Source organism: Rhinopithecus bieti, unplaced genomic scaffold (genome assembly GCF_001698545.2).
Source record: "Rhinopithecus bieti isolate Rb0 unplaced genomic scaffold, ASM169854v2 scaffold_40700, whole genome shotgun sequence".
NCBI classification, from domain to species: domain Eukaryota; kingdom Metazoa; phylum Chordata; class Mammalia; order Primates; family Cercopithecidae; genus Rhinopithecus; species Rhinopithecus bieti.
The window spans coordinates 57,722-63,721 of NW_016816552.1; the positions used below are offsets into that span (position 1 = coordinate 57,722).

The 6,000-nt window shown below is 36.1% G+C and overlaps 1 protein-coding gene across 1 annotated transcript in view; it reads right to left on the reverse strand.

The window, feature by feature from the left end:
- LOC108517166 (bromodomain adjacent to zinc finger domain protein 2B-like) overlaps positions 1 to 6,000 on the reverse strand; it is a 171,688-nt gene that overhangs the window by 57,598 nt on the left and 108,090 nt on the right.

The window sequence follows — 6,000 nt, forward strand, 5'->3', positions numbered from 1 at the left end:
CTATAAAAAACAGATGAGATTTATCTGATTTCAGTGTTTGTAGTTAAAATTTATAATAATTTACCTATTACATTTTTATTTTACCTTTTTTCTGCTGCATTTTCTACTCTTCAAACCCTATGAAATGTTTCTAGAAACATGAAGGCATGCTAAAAATCATTAAAATGAATGGTATAACTTTACTTACTTTGAATTTGAGATTTGAGAACTGATGTTTTAAGTAAATAATTTTCACTAGGCCGGGCGCGGTGGCTCACACCTGTAATCCCAGCACTTTGGGAGGCCGAGGCGGGCGGATCACAAGGTCAGGAGATCGAGACCACGGTGAAACCCCGTCTCTACTAAAATACAAAAAAAAGCCGGGCGCCGTGGCGGGTGCCTGTAGTCCCAGCTACTCGGGAGGCTGAGGCAGGAGAATGGCGGGAACCCGGGAGGCGGAGCTTGCAGTGAGCCGAGATAGCGCCACTGCACTCCAGCCTGGTGGACAGAGCGAGACTCCGTCTCAAAAAAAAAATAAATAAATAAAATAATTTTCACTAATTAAAATTGTCTGACCTGAGGAAGTGAGGCCAATTTTCTCTTAATATATATACATTAATATATTATCAATATATTTTACTTATAAAAGGGAAATAAAAAACATCCTATTAATCTAAGGTTGAAAGCCACTGAAATAAGTACAGGATCTGTCACCAGGTCAATACTCAAATTATTATACACTCTAAGCAAGGCGATCCCAGTTTCAATGAGCCAGAGTTGAAGCTCTGTTCTCTAATACAGTCATGAGTTGTTTAATGACGGGGATACATTCTAAGAAATGCATTGTTAGGTGATTCTGTCATTGTGCAAACATTGTACAGTATAGTTACACAACCTAGGTGGTACCGTCTACTACACACCTAGGCTATAGGATACAGCCTATTGCTCCTAGGCTACAAACCTGTTCAGGATGTTACTGAACTGAATACTTTAGGCAGCTGTAACACAATGGTAAATATTTGTATATCTAGACATATCTCAACCTAAGAAAGGTACAGTAAAAATATGGCATTATAATCTTAGGGGGCTATTGTCATATATGTGGTCAGGCATTGACTAAAATGTCATTATGCAGTGTATGACTGTACTTCTTAGGTGAGAAGAGTATCTTGATACCAAAAAGGGAATATATTCTAGTCTAATAAAACTGCACAAGACAACGTAAGTACTTAATAAATTTACAAAGATATTTCTAAATGAATTCACAAGTGGTTATCAATATAAAATCATTTTAACTTTCTCAGAGTAAGACAATGTTCAATTCAAATTGAGTCTGACTTTTAATTCTATTTTAATCTAAAGAAAATCTAATAGTAAGTGTTACAACTCCAGGTTGGAATGTTATATGATAACAAACATGACTTATTTTCATACTTTGTAGGAATTTGGCAGAAAATTTTCTAATACTTGGAAATCCTCCCTTTACTTCCAGGAAATAATTAAGGTACCCTGTCTTGTGATAACAGAATACTCTAGGTTATCTTAAGAATTTACTGTGTGAACAGTATTGTGCTCTGTGTTAAAATTGGAATAAAGCTTCCTTATTATCTCTTGTTTATATTATATCAGTCCTGACTGTGCACTGCAATTTAATTAGTTTTAATATAGTATGCGTGAAATTTATAAATGTAAGTTAAAAATAGTATACTTATTGTTATTATTTAGTTATCAACCAAATCTCTTCCCTTGGCTTTCTTGCTTCCTGAAATCCAAGGGGTAGTCCTAAAAAATGGTCAGAGTGTACCCTCCAAAGTCTGATATAAAACCTATATTGTTTATTAAAATAATGCTATATTCTTTACTGAAACAGGAGGATCTGAATGACTTTTAAAAATAAGATTTAAATAAATTGCATTAAGTATGTTTTGTATCAGGCTATTTAAGAAAAAAGTTCTGAATCAGGATAGTGCTCCCACTACAACAAAGCAGTAACTAGATTTCACAGGGAAAATCCTCAAAATGTCTTTACAAGGAAGGCCCACAAGGAAACTGTGAGGTAAGAGGACAAGGAAAGGGCATAAACTTGGGTGTCTTTTCTAAATCAGCTAATCATTGTTTTTGTTGAATTGGTTCTTCTGTGTATCAGAGTGGACTGCATCAGAACTGAAGATGAGTCAAAATAAAACAGAGTATGCTACTGCCAAAAAAGGCTACCCAAATGTCACTATCTTTAAGACCAGTGATAAGCTACCAGAAATACTGTGTTAAGTTTTTTTTTTTGTAAATTCTCAGAAACCCAGCTAGTTTCTCAAAAAAAATGAGCTTGTAACTGTAAAAGCCAGTTTTTACTTTCATTTGTTATTACACATAAAATCTCTGGTTCTCACCAATCAGTTCAACTTCCTGACTCAAATGTACTTAAATGTTTTATTTATAAACATACTATGATCAGTTTTTTTCTTTCTCCATCAATTAGTGTGGTAAGCAAGTTGAACTGAACATTGCAGTTTTGGAGAATCTGGGGTCATCTGTAATTTACGTTTTACAAATAACAATTCCTAAATTATGTCATTTATATGTATTTAGTCATGATTTAATACAAAGAAATTTGAGGGAAGTAACTTCAAAACTACAAAAGCTATATTAAATATTATAAAAATCCAGAATAATTGAAATTGTCAAGGATTAGAAACTGATAGAAACACTTCCGTAATCACTAATTGTAATTACAATTAGTTGTAATAAATAATTGGTAATAATTGGTAGTAGTAATAATTGGTAGTAATAAATAATAAGTAATACATAATTGGTAGTAAGCAGCATTCTTAGACGCATAGTTACAGCATTAATTTCATTATTGGGAAGAAGCAAACAAGCTAAACTTTGTAGTATCACAAGCAGAAAACATAAGCAATAAGTAAATGAAGTTACCACTCTTGCAGCAACAATTAAGAACCAATGATACATAATTTGCCAACAAAAAGTTCTTTTTTAAATCTAAAAGGAATGGCATCTGGAAGCAACTGAGTAGAAAGTTTCAGCAAAATGAGCTGCATATATCACAGATTCCAATGAAAAAAAAATATAGATCTGTACACAAGAATGACATCCATGCCTGGCAAGAATGCAGAGATGGGCATTCAGATCAAGGCTACTTCAACTCTACTTCCTAATTCTTTCTTCTAAAATTCTTGGTTAAAATAGTTAAAAGCATGGAAAGCACCCTTAATGACGACTGAATCTTACAGGTCCATTCTTTGCTGGTGAGAAAAAGACTCACCTCTATATTTAGTGAAGATCACTTAACATGATTGTAGTAATACCATGCATTAACAAAATACCCAAGTAAAAGACTTCCTGTGTTTCCTGTGGGAGAAGTTATACTACAGAAGGGAAATAATTTAAGAATAAATTTCACAATTTTACTATATTTTGCCTTTATAGCAAGAATTGAGAACTCAGTGATATTTTAAAAAAGTAATCTTTCTCATTAAAAGTTCTGTAATGCTATATATATAATTTTAATACTGTTTTCTTTCACCTTTTACAAAACACAGATAGTAATTCCGTGTAAAATCTTACAGAATTATTCTGTTATTTAACAGTTTCTGTAATTCAAACACTTCATGAACATACCTATTAAACATCAGGTGCTATGCTTAAGTAACTGGCCTACAAGGATGAGTAAGACAATCTCTGTCCTCAAGGAACTCATGTTTTGAGCATAATTTAAACAGTGCAAGACCATTTTTACACCATAATGTATAAAACAAGTTTGTTAATATTTCAATATTACAAATTGGTATGGTCATATACAGGACTCAGTAACACAACCCAAACACCTAAAACAGTGTCTAGTACATAACAGACATAAAATAAATTTTTTTAAATGAATTAATTCACTACTCATTTAAAGCAGAAGCAGCCTATCCATGGCACTCATTCCAAAGGCTTTCAATCATAACAAAAAGTTGTCTTGAGTCTTTATGCAAACTTGCAGTTATGGTTCCTAGATTCCTTTGCCTTATTTCCTCAACCCCTCGTCCTAATTTGTTAATGTTACCACTGGCCCTTTAGTCCTCCTTGATTCCATTTAGGTCACATGTTGGATTTGATCACACAAAATCCTACCACCTCCAGGATCTTAAACTCTTATTTAAGTTTCATCCTTGAACCACAATTTTCACATTTCCATTCCCTTATTTCTCAACATGACCTTTAGCCTCTCCCAGGGCCACTCCTTGACCTTATCTGTCTCTTTCCCACTCAATACCATCAATATCTCTCCTGTGTTAACCTTAAAGGAAAAGTCTTATACCTGCTATGTCTACTTCCTCCTCACTTCTCAGAATGTCTCAACATTTGTGCCAAGCCCCAAGCCTCCCTGCCACTTGGTCTGTAAAATGGAAGTTTTCCTAATCACTAGATCCCTCTAATCTTTCATTCTCAACCTCTTATATAAGTCTGGCATTCCTGATTGCGTCTTTCATATTATTATTTTTTTTGACATGTAGTCTCACTGTCACCCAGGCTGGAGTGCAGTGGCACAATCTCAGCTCACTGCAACCTCTGCCTCCCGGGTTCAAGTGATTCTCCTGCCTCAGTCTCCCGAGGAGCTGGGATTTCAGCTGTGTGCCACTATGTCCAGCTAATTTTTTTTGTATTTGCGGTAGAGACAGGGTTTCACCACGCTGGCCAGGCTAGTCTCAAAATCCTGACCTCATGATCTGCTCGTCTCGGTCTCCCAAAGTGCTGGGATTACAGGCGTGAGCCACTGCGCCTGGTCCTTTCTTTTCAAAACCCATTATCATCCTTAAGATCTAGGTCATGGAATGCTCTTGATCCTCTTCTTAACTATACATCTTTCAATAATACTATCTCCTTTATTGGATTTTCTTTCGCTTTTTCCCCCTAAATGTAAAGCATTCCTAAAGATTTTGTCCAGCTATCTCTTTCCTTCTCTTATGCTTTCTCCTTCAATATTTCACATGCTTATAATGTTTAAACTATCACCTCTATGCAAATGAATTATAAGCCAGGATTTTAGATCTTTGAGGCAAAAACTGAATCTTATTTAGCTCAGGATTTCCAATAATCTGAAACACAATAAGTACTTAATAAACTGTTTCTCACTGCTGTATTTTTGGTCACATTATTTCTTCTACTTGAGAACCTCCAAAGCCTACATAACATGCTCTTTGATTTCTACCCTTTATAATTATATTCTTTACTATTTCAAAAACCTATTGCTCAAGAAGTATTCCTGAATCTCCAGACAGATATGTTTGGGGCCTCCTTTCATTGTTCATGATAGATTATTGGCAATTTGTCCTTTATCATACCATTACTAGGGTATAAAAGTTATGAAGGAAACAGCCATTTCTTAACCATTTTTACTCTTTACAAAACATTGCACATGACGGGCGGATCACGAGGTCAGGAGATCGAGACCATCCTGGCTAACATGGTGAAACCCCGTCTCTACTAAAAAAAATACAAAAAAAAAAACTAGCCGGGCGAGGTGGCGGGCGCCTGTAGTCCCAGCTACTCAGGAGGCTGAGGCAGGAGAATGGCGTGAACCCCGGAGGCGGAGCTTGCAGTGAGCCGAGATTGCGCCACTGCACTCCAGTCTGGGCGACAGAGCGAGACTCCGCCTCAAAAAAAAAAAAAAAAAAAAAAAACAAAACAAAACAAAAAAAACATTGCACAAAGCAAACTGTTACCAGTTGGCAGAGACAACACTTCGTAATACCTGTTATAGGCATCTCCAAAACAATAGTTTTCAATTCTTTTTTTCACTCTTCTTTTAAAAGGCTAGAATAGCCGGGCGCGGTGGCTTAAGCCTGTAATCCCAGCACTTTGGGAGGCTGAGACAGGCAAATCACGAGGTCAGATCGAGACCATCCTGGCTAATACAGTGAAACCCCGTCTCTACTAAAAAATACAAAAAACTAGCCGGGCGAGGTGGTGGGCGCCTGTAGTCCCAGCTGCTCGGGAGGCTGAGGCAGGAGAATGGCGTAA